Source organism: Plutella xylostella, chromosome 26 (genome assembly GCF_932276165.1).
Source record: "Plutella xylostella chromosome 26, ilPluXylo3.1, whole genome shotgun sequence".
NCBI classification, from domain to species: Eukaryota; Metazoa; Arthropoda; class Insecta; order Lepidoptera; family Plutellidae; genus Plutella; species Plutella xylostella.
Genome location: NC_064006.1, coordinates 6269216 through 6280791, shown reverse-complemented (window position 1 = coordinate 6280791; position 11576 = coordinate 6269216). Strand labels below are relative to the sequence as shown.

Genomic DNA, 11576 nt, shown 5'->3' with positions numbered 1-11576 from the left:
GTCTAGTGATGGGGCGCACACGTAGTGTTGTGCTTCAACACATAATGTTAATTTCATTACGTGATGAAGGCTGCGTTGACCAAAATAAAAGGTAAGAGAATAATAATATTATTACTGTGGTGCAATAAAAGACAATAGGAACACAGAAATTAGAAATAAGTAGTAGGTAAATAATTAATAAGTCATGTCGACGACGGGTAAAATATAAATAGATATCTAAACAGTATGGACTATAATTATATTAGTGGACATTAATATATTATAAAAAAATATTGTGTATACTCAACATAAAATTGAATATAATAAATATAATATGTGTTTTCAGGGTCAATTTAAGCAGCAGAGTAACCGGAATAAAAAACAGCAACACCAGATGTTATGATGATAAGTTTGGTGATGATCTACTGCGTGCAGCTTGCAGCTAGGCAGTCTGGAACCGTGTCACAACCAAGGAACACCGAGTCCTTGCTGTACGTGAATACCTACGAAGTAAGTACCTATGACTTTCTATGGCCCTTTTCTTTGTTCCTCTAGTAGAATCATTTTATACCGATATTTAAACGTGGACATTGATTTCAGGTCACGTAGGGGTGGCCTCAGCGTGTTCCATATGAAGCTGGCTGTGAATCGGAACGAGTGGCGAAACAAAGCGGTTTTGTGCTTCGGAGTGACCATAAGATAAGTGGACGCCCTAGTATTAATTGTATGACAGTCGCGTGACCATTCAAGTTTGTTGTATAGGTACTGGGGTGATTTATACTTTATAACACCAAACAGAAGCGCAGCAAGGTGCAGCCGCTGTCTGGCGGCTACCTTCAGTAGCCCGCAGGAGTTGAGATATGGGGTAACATGGGAGCGGGGCGGAATATCCATACAAAATCTGATGCAGGCGTTTTGTACCCTTTGAAGTAGCTTTTCAGTTTTTCGTAATAGACATGGGCCATATACAGTATCAGCATAATTTAGTTTGGACAGAACAAGTGACTCACATAGCTGTATTCTTATATCAACATTAATGTACCGTCTAATTTTATATAGTGTCTTGAGTCTGAAGAAGCAGTTTTTGACCATTTCGATTGCGTGTTTTTCAAACCTCAAATAATTGTCGAATGTTAGGCCTAGGTTACGAGCTTCGCTAACCTGTTCAATATCCACTCCTGCCAGTTTTATGTTGGGGTTATTGATATTAGTAGTTAGTACCTGTTTCCTTGTGCCGACTACAACAAACTTGGACTTATCGGGGTTTAGCTTAAGAAAATTTTTGTCAGACCAAGTTGCAATACGGTCTAAGTCCTGGTTTATGAGATCACAAGTATTTCTGACGTCAGTTGGGGATCCTGATATATATAATTGCAGGTCATCAGCATAGATATGGTATTTGCAATTTAAAATCTCGTTGGTGATATCGCTAGCATAAAGAATAAATAATAGTGGTCCTAAAGTCGAACCTTGTGGGACTCCTCTAGATACTGGATACTCAGCAGAAGTAACTGTATTGCCATCACATTTCCTCAGCTTAACTATTTGTGAGCGTTGATCTAGATAGCTGTAAAACCATTTGACCGTATTAGCATCAAAACCATAGTATGTCAACTTTGCGATCAGCAGCGGAACATTGATAGTGTCAAAAGCTCGGGAAAAATCCAACAAGGTGAGGATGGTGGACATACCCTTGTCTGCGGAGGCCAGTATATTATCTACCACGTCTATTAGGGCAGTAGAGGTGCTGCGGCCTCGACGAAAGCCGGACTGTACATCAGGCAGAATACCATTAACCTCCAGGTAGTGCGACATTTGGTTATACACAGCCTTTTCGAGAATCTTTGACATACATGACAGCAAACTTATCGGACGTAGGTCCTTGTATTGACTCGGAGTAGGTATTTTGGGTATAGGACTAACCAATGCAATTTTCCACGGATCTGGGAATGTAGAAGTTTTAATAGAGAAGTTAATTATAAAAGTGATAATATCCAGGGTTCGCGGTAGCGTCAGCATAATCATATCCAATGATATGCCATCGCACCCGAGTGCATTAGATTTAAAATTGTTAATAATTTTGCCAACCGTTAGCTCGTCGATAGGTGAAATATTAAATTTGTATGTGCCATGTCTGTGAGATTCATAATTTATTTATTTATTTATTTATTTATTTACACACACACACATTGTAACATAACAGGAACACAAAACCCAAATCGTTACAATATTAATTTAACATATAGCACTCACTTTCATACTTCTCTCTAACATTCCCTTACATACATTCATCAGCGAACTCATTCTATCCACAAATACATCACATTCTGGTGCTTCAGCGAGCAGGGAGCAAAGGAAGTCGAGCGCGCGCGCGACGGGCGAGCACCGGTACAGGTTCGTGCGCGACGGCGGCACCGCAAACAACTTGTGGCTACGCGCCCTTAGGTACCTATCAGGTACAAACAATTTAATTGTTTTCTCAACAAGATCCATACAATCAATCTTGTTCCGGATAATGTTTAAGATGAACTTTACCAAAGCCAAATTCCTACGCAGCTCTATCGAATTGTAACCTAAATGTCCTTCCAGAAATCTAGTAGGGTACATAAACGGGTAGTAAGCGTGCTTTTTCTTATATAAATATCTAAGAAATCGTTTCTGGACTTGCTCCAACATAAGGATATATTTATCTTCATGTGGAGACCAGACCACTGCGTTTGTTTCTAGGATGCTGCGCACCAGAGCCCCGTACAGGGCCTGCGTGGCCGCGGCCGTGAGCGGCGCCGCGTTGCGCAGCACAAATCCGAGTCGCTGGAAGGCAGCATTAGTCACCTTCATGACGTGAGGACGGAAGGTCAGTTGCGGGTCGAATGTTACTCCGAGATCGCGCACCTCCGTCACTCGAGCGATGGCGTCTCCCCCTATCAGATACTGATATTGCAATGGCGAAGGTGAGCGAGTGAAACTCATCATTTCGCATTTACTAAAATTAAAAAACAGTTTGTTATCGACGCTCCACCGAAGTACAGCGTCGATGTCATGTTGCAGTTTCAGACAGTCGTCCGCAGATTTAATTACCCCAATGAGCTTCACATCATCAGCAAATAACAGCATTCCTGTGTTAGTGACAACATTAGGTAGGTCATTAATAAGGAGCAAAAATAAAAAAGGCCCCAAGTTCGATCCTTGACTTATTCCAGAAGGCGTTTGATAGGTATCTGAAATGTAAGGACCATATTTAACAAATTGTTTCCGGTCTCTAAGAAAGTTTGAAAAAAACTTCAACAGTCTGGGTACAAAGCCCATCTGACCAAGTTTCAGTAACATTACATCATTATCTACCCTATCGAACGCCTTCTGAAAATCCAGGTAAACAACATCTACTTGGTTGCCCGATTTGGCGTCGATCTCCTGTGATAGAATATCTACCAATGTAACTAAGTTGGTAGCCACGGAGCGTCGCGGCAAGAATGCGTGTTGAGTGCTGGTGACGTGAGGCAAACACTGGGGCAGGAGCCGGTCGTAGAGAACCATCTCGAACACCTTCGCCATTGCACACAGTATCGCCACGGGTCTGTAGTTTTCCACCATAGTCTTGGTACCCTTTTTAGGTATTGGAGAAACTCTTGATTCCTTCCACACTGTTGGGTACTCACTCGTAGTTAAAATAAGGTTAAAAATAAATACAATGGGATCTGCTAGGTTTTCGAAGCAGCCTTTTATAATAAATGCAGGTACTGCGTCTGGCCCAGGTGACGTCTGACCTTTTAGTTTCTTCACGGCCTTGGTAACGTCACTGAGAGAGATGCTCGGCACATCCACGCGGCGCGCGTGCGGCGCGGTGTCGGCGCTGGCGGCGCGCGGGTCGAGCGCGGGCGGCTCCGGCAGGAACACGGACCGGAAGTGCTCGGCGAAGGCGGATGCGGCAGCCGGACCACTGTACTCGGTAACCCCACGGGTTACCTTTTGTTCTAATCCTCCACGACTACGCAGGGAATTAACGTAGTTCCAAAACTGGGAAGGTTCCTTCCACAAATTATGCGATATATTCTGGCAATAGATTTTGTGAGTTTCTTTTATGTTTAGTTTTAACTTACTTCGTAATCTCTTAAATTCAATATAATCTCTCGCACAACCGGTTGTTTTCCACGTACGGTGATATTTTGCTTTTAATTCTATGTCACGGATAATTGCTTTCGTGTAGAAGACAGGGTATGTACGACTACTCGTAGGCTTCCGTATTTTTTTGGGAACACAGTGATCAAATATATTGTATAACTTACTATAAAATAATTCTAGACCAACATTTACATCGTGAACTTTGTATAGGTCTGTCCAGTCTATACTAGAAATACATTTATAAAGCTCGAGGAAATTGGCCCTAGCAAAGTTCCAATCTTTAGAATGATCTATATTAGAAGGATCTTGGTATGTTACCTGTTCAGAGAATGAGTACGGCACGCGCACGTGCAGCGGCGGGTGGTACCCGTCCACGGCGCTGAGCTCCGCGCCGGCGCCCACCCGGCGCACGCTCGCCGCGCCGCGCCGCTCCGGGCTCGTCAGCACCACGTCTAGCATTCCGTCTTTCATATTTTTCACACTATTATACTCACACAAGTTACACATTGACATGAAACAATTATAATAGTTTAAGGTTTCAATACAAGCACTGTTCAAATTTAGGTCACCCAATATAAGTATTTTTGCTGTATCGCGATTAGAACATACACTTTCAATATTATTAAACAACTCGAGATACGATTCGTGTTTAGAATTTGGCCGTATATACACAACACACACATACACATATTGTCTGGCAATAGTAAGTCTGGCCCATAGGCTTTCATATTTATAGGATTTCATATAATAAATTATATCTGATAAATTAATGTTATTACTACCTGGAATGTCAAGAAAGTGCTTATTAATCATGTCTGGATCGCTAAAACTATCAGGTAGGCAGTCATTTTTGTGCTTACGGAGAACAGTATTCTTAAGATTCTGCCATAATTTCGCCGAGTTTTTAATATTGTTGTTTATGTTGGACTGAAAATATGCTCGCTTTTCATTGTGTAAAGCTGCATTTACCAAATGTTTCAGGTCCTTATAGTAATTGTTATCTGAAGCGGAGTTAGTGATACGGAACCGTTTATGGGCTGCGTCTCTCAAACTCATCATGTACTTCACGTTATCAGTGATCCACGGGTAGTCGGCGGCCTTCACACGGACAGTGCGCTCGGGAGCATGTAGATCAAATAATTTTATAATATAATCCGTGAATGTAATTACCATTTGATTGACATCATCCAAACTTTTAATATGTTCCCAATTAATTAAATTTAGGTCAGAGTTAAATTGTTCCAAAATAATATTTTTTAATGGCCGGTAAGTAATCCATCGGGGCAAAGGTTTAGGTTTTTTTATATTCAGTTCTACCGTAATAAAGGCATGCTTTCCTAGGGTAGGTATGTAGTCGACATTTAAACTTTTAATTTCCGAGTCAGAGCACACGACATCTATTAAGGTTTCGCTGCTGGTGGTGAAATGCGTAGTTTCGGTTACGTACTGTTTTAAATCAACAGTATGAGCAAAATCATCAAAATGACGCCTTTTGTAGTCAGTACTATTAGGTAAAAGATTAATGTTAAAGTCTCCCAGCACAATGATTTGGTCATAATTAGTGAAAGCTGTTATGCTATCCGTTAACGCATCAAAGAAAGTACTACAGTCTTGCCACGGCGGTCTGTAGGCAGTTCCGATAAGTAGTTTAATGGTGTTTACGGTACAACTTAACCACATTTGTTCGACGCCGGCCGCGGCGGGATGTGTGCGAAATCTTACCTTAAGACCCGTTTTCACATACATACCTACGCCTCCGCCTCGCATGCGCTTACCTGGCGGTCTCGGCGTGTGGCGTAGTTTGTAGCCGGGTATGACGGGCGCGCGGTCTATCTCCCCTTCCCTGAGCCAGGTTTCGTTGATGGCCATTATGTCGACATCATAGCGCAGTACAGTGGCTATGAGTTCATCATGCCCTGTGCCCAATGATCCCGCGTTAAAAAGTCCAACTAATAATGACTTGCTTTTACCGGTCATTCTGTACATATAGAAGTGTAGATAGTTTGTATAATATATAATATAATGTATATATAGGATAAGTTTGTAATATGTATGATGTGTGCGCGGTGACTGTTATAATAATAATATGTTGTAACTTTGCGTTCGAGCGTGGGCATGGTAATTAGCGTTTTATATAGCGAAATTTTAAACATCAAACAAACAGGATAATTTAAATTTAAGGTAACTTTGTTAAGAATTTAATTACCTACACATACATATAAGATTCCATGAAAATGGGCCCTCTGATTTCGAGGGTTTTTTCATAATAAGTCGAAAAATGGCAAAAGACATGGTCTGTTTGCAATTTTTTTTAACATACTTATTATAATCCTGCACCAATTTCAAGTAAATAACATGTTGAGTATACCCTCTGCTACAATATATATTTTTCTCAAAGTGATAGAAGCTACCGTTTTTCCAATCTAATCAAGTATATCAAACCGACTTTAGCATTTTAGGTTTCGTAATCCCCTTAAATGACATTTGTCTTTAGTTAGTACTGAGTGCAAAAAAAGTAATATCGATATTACCAAAAATATTTATTTTCTTCCTCTTTGCTATCAGTATTTTTATAAAATTAAGCTCGGCTAGAAAAATAATAAACCTCGCCGCAGCAAACACTGCGTAGTTTTAATGGAAATAATTTTATAAAGAAAATTGTTGCGAGAACGTAAACATAATTTTATTTAACTCTTTATTGTACAGATATTACAAATAAAAGTACAAAGGGTGGACTTAACGCTAAAAGCATTTTCTGCCAGTCAACCCGCAGGAGGTACAGGAAAAAATAGGTAATAAGGTGTACAAAAAAAGAATTTAAAAAAAAGGAAAAGAATAGTAAACCTAAGTCACTTAATATTATACCTAATTAACCTATATACAAATATACCGATACATACAATATATTATACATAATATATATACATAAGAATATCTAATACATACATAATAATATATACCTATAAAATATACTTAAGCGGTTCAGGAGAAGCGGTCTATTTATCTAACTTGCTAAGGTAGTAAGCACGAGTCAAACATTTAAACACGTTGCGAGAAGGTGCACTTCTAATATTGTGAGGAAGATTGTTCCATAATCGTACAGCCGTGACCGCGAAGGAATCGGACATAAAGCCAGAATGGAAGGAGGGCAGAGCTAAGAGTAAATTGTGAGAGGATCGTAAATGCTTGGAGTGGGTATCTGAGAGAAATGTGAACATAGACTTAAGATAGGGAGGGGTATTTGGCTCGCGGAGAATAGAGAAAAGTAAACATAGAATACGTAAGTTCCTACGATCACGAATTGGGAGCCATTTAAGCTGTGAGCGGTACTGAGACACGTGATCATATTTACGCAGCCCAAAAACGAAACGAATGCAGGTGTTCAGTAAGCGTTCTAGCTTATTGAGCTGTGCTTCGGTCAGGTCCAGGTAGCATACGTCCGCGTAGTCTATAATAGGTACTAGGAGAGAGTTGACTAAGGCTAGTTTAGTATGCTGCGGAAGGAAATTTTTCATGCGAAGTAGGGAGTGGAGAGAGGCGTAAACTTTGCGAGATACTTTGTCCAGCTGTTGTACCCAACTAAGATTTTGATCGATGATTAGACCCAGATCCGTAACAGTTTCAGAAAAAGGAACTACTCTACTGTCATATTTGACTGGTGGTACAGTGGCATAGTCTAGGCCTGATAACAACCTAGAACCTCCTACAATGATGGCTTGACACTTGCTCGGGTTAACAGAGATGCCAAAACTCCGTGACCATCGTAAGATCTCCTCGAGATCACTGTTCACCCTAGCGATGCCAGTGTCTAGATCATCAAGCTTGATCTGGTTGTAAATCTGCAAGTCATCAGCATACAAGTGGTAGGAGCATTGGAGATTAGACGTGACAAAATTAATAAACGTTGAAAAAAGTAAGGGAGAGAGAATGCCGCCTTGAGGAACGCCAGCAGACAAGTCAGCCCAATCTGATATGTCAGAAGGACCGCAACGTATTGCCTGTTGGCGACCACGAAGATATGAGGAGAACCAGCTAACAGCGGGGTCGGAGATCTTGTGACATTCAAGAATGGCAAGCAACAGGTCGTGGTCGACGGCGTTAAAGGCATTACTGAAGTCCACCAGGACCAGTACTGTTACCCGCCGATCCTCCATGGCACACCTGATGTCTTCAGTCACTTTCAGCAAAGCTGTGGTCGTGCTATGTCCCGAGCGGAATCCAGACTGGAATGGGTTCAACAGATTGCCTTTCGTTAGAAACATAGTCAGTTGACGGTGTACTACTGATTCCAGTATTTTCGATAGAAAGGGAAGAATTGAGATAGGACGATACTCGTTAGGAGCACTGGGAGCTGGAACTTTAGGAAGGGGAAGGACAAAAGCTTTGCGCCAGAGGTTAGGGAATTGGCCTGAGGATAGGGAGTGGTTTACAATGTGAGTTATAGTAGGTAAAAGGATATCAAGGAGGGATGTAATCATAATACGTCCTATGTTATCATGACCCACAGCTTTGGACTTCAGTGAAAGAATTATCTTCTTGATCTCCTCCCGTGTTGCTGGTGAAAATTTTAACGAGTCGATGTCTGGCGTGGGGATCACAGTGTTCTTAATGTGGTTTAAGGATAGCCTCTTAATTAGAGGATCAAGTGATGGAGCCGAGGTGAAGTGCACATTAAGATGATTAATATCAAGTGGTATTTGAGCAGTAGTGTTTGGAGGTTTTCCCATAATGGCTCCACTACACGTCTACGGATGCATCTGCAGACGTACGCGAATGCATCTGTAGACAAATCTCTGCAAGCGACCACACGTCTGCTGATTGGTGTAGGGAACGGCGTGAGGATGAGAGATGAGTGATACAACCGAATGCTGAATAAACACTGATTTATTATAGTAATGCAATAGGATATATAGATTACCAATACATATAGGTACCATATCTCCCATGGCAACAAGAAAAAAATACAATTACAATAGTATTTTTTTTATAACACTAAATAATCATAATTAAATTGTACGATTACAATGGTTGGTTATATAAGGTTAAAATGTAGATAATTTCCAAGCTTATTCTAACAAAAGAATACATATTATGTGAATACACATACATATTATTTTATTAACTACGATAAGGTTTTGTGTGATTTTTATGCACTATTTCCTCTTTGTTATTCCTTAAAATTCTAACATTGACATTTAAATCATCTAAAACTAAATAGGGTCCTAAATAAATGTTATCAAATTTATTTCCTACTGGGTTCTTTAATAGTAATGTACCTATTGTCATATGTGTTGTTTAATAGTAATGCATTTTCACATATTACCAATACAAAACCCGGATCCGGTTCTTTAATAGTAATGCATTTTCACAGAGTCGTCCTCGCCGCCGCCGCGTGACCACCTGCGGCCGCGTAGTGCCCGTCATCCGTCATCGACCTCGGCAACTTGTTCATCAGGCTACGTCTCCCCTCCTTGCACGGCGAGCGGCCATGCTGGAAGGGGCGTGGCCAAACGACGCGTAGTAGGGGCGTAGTAGGGGGTGGTGGCCCCGCCCCACCAGGCCCCGTCCCACCAGAAAAGGCTTATAAAATTATTGGTTGATAATAAAACAAAGAGAAATTGCCGCCCTGACTATGATAAACTATATGGTACATGTAAAATATTACCTGTCCAAGAAAAAGTTAAGTTGTTCATTTTGTTAGAGGAATACAATAGCAGTGAGTTTAAAACCCCCATTTCACATTGCATCAGTACAAGAAAAGTTGTCAACAAAAAGTTGTATGTACCCAAAATATGTAATTATTACGGTTCACGGACCCGAAAGTACTTGGTACCAAAGATTCTTAATGATCTTCCAGACGATGTAAGAAACAATACCTTTACTAAACCTGTATTTAAGAAAAAAGTTATAGTATCCCTATTAGATTCTTTTGTAGCAATGAAAAACTGAGAAAGTGTATCAAATTATGTTAAAGCTATACCTAAACATGTACATGTGTGCCTCTGTTCGCCTAGTTATCTTTCAAATTATATAAGAAGTAGTATATCTATAAACCTAGCTATATAGTAAAAGAACGGTTGCTGCAATCAACAATCCAACAACCCGATAGAAGTTTATATAAATTAGGAAATGGGGAATTATAAAACGAGCGAACAAAAAAAAACTTTGCGACTGATGATGACATACTGTTTTAATAACTTGAGCGGTATGAATTTTAGTAAGCGAAAAATTAACTTAACTGACGACGAATATTGATTTATAATAAAATCCAAAACGAGCTTACAAAAAGTGGATTATGATAAATCCATTTCAGATATTAAAATTTTATCCGAGCGACTTAATTACTAAGTGAGCGACTGGAAATACAGAGAGGGCAACTTCAATATTAAGATAGATTCGATTTTTCTAAGTGAGGTTATACTTAGCGAACAACTAAAAAGTTCACTTTGAGCAAAGTTTTGTATGCTGCTTTATTGATGATTATTGGTTACTGATATTCTATTTGAGGGCTTATGTTTTTTATTTTGATACGCTTCTTTTTGCTTTGCTTTGCAACGAAAATGCTACAGATTTACCCCCTTATTCATAGAGAAGTTACAAAACGTTTTAACTAATAAACTGTTTTGTCCCTCTCTGTCAAAGACCGAATTGTTCTTTGTCGGAGAGGGACAAAACAGTTTATTAGTTAAAACGTATTGTAACTTTTCTATGAATAAGGGGGTAAAACTATACTATAAGTTTAGTCATATAAGTTCTTTTGTTTTATTTGTTGTTTCCTTGTGTATTTTTGGTGTGTGGTGCTGATCTCCGAATAAATATTTTTTATCTTTTTTATCTTACCCTGACTACTGAGCCGATGGTCCCGGGTTCGATTGCCCGGCTGGGGCAGATATTTGTTTAAATACAGATATTTGTTCTCGGGTCTTGGATGTGCCCGTAAAATGGCAATAGGCCCGCCCCCTATTACATTGGGACTAACATAACGCTCTGGTGCTCGGGTGCAGCAATGCACCTCTGCCTACCCCGCAAGGGAGTACATTAGTACAAGGCGTGAGTGTATGTTTTTTATACTCTGCTCATTAGAGTATTTTTCAAAGTGGTTTTTGTATTCGAAACACTTCATTTAAGATAAAATGCCGCTCAGTATAAAAAATACATTTGCCAAATATTGAAAAAAATTCAGGACGTAACGTTGACACTCAAACAAATATTAGGTCGCTCAAATATTATGAAGCTGCTCATTTTGTATTTTAAGTAACTCAAATTAATGTTTGTAAGTTGCTGTTCTGTTGATTTCTCGTCACTCGCAGTCAGTCGCTCACTTAGTAATTCTATAACCCAAATTAATTAATTTTGACACTTAGAACTGTAATTTACAGTCACTCGTTTTATTGCTACCCTTAGGAAATATAATACATACATACCTACATGCCAATGAACTACAGCGTAGTTTGTTGTTGCATTTGTGGATTGCAGAA

General features: G+C 39.8%; 1 long non-coding RNA gene across 1 annotated transcript; it reads left to right on the top strand.

The window, feature by feature from the left end:
- The first annotated feature begins 37 nt into the window (after positions 1–37).
- LOC125490670 lies at positions 38–679 on the top strand. Its single transcript, XR_007267824.1, has 3 exons — positions 38–91; positions 326–489; positions 580–679. It is a non-coding gene; the product is annotated as an uncharacterized LOC125490670 (long non-coding RNA).
- Positions 680–11576: the final 10897 nt, after the last annotated feature.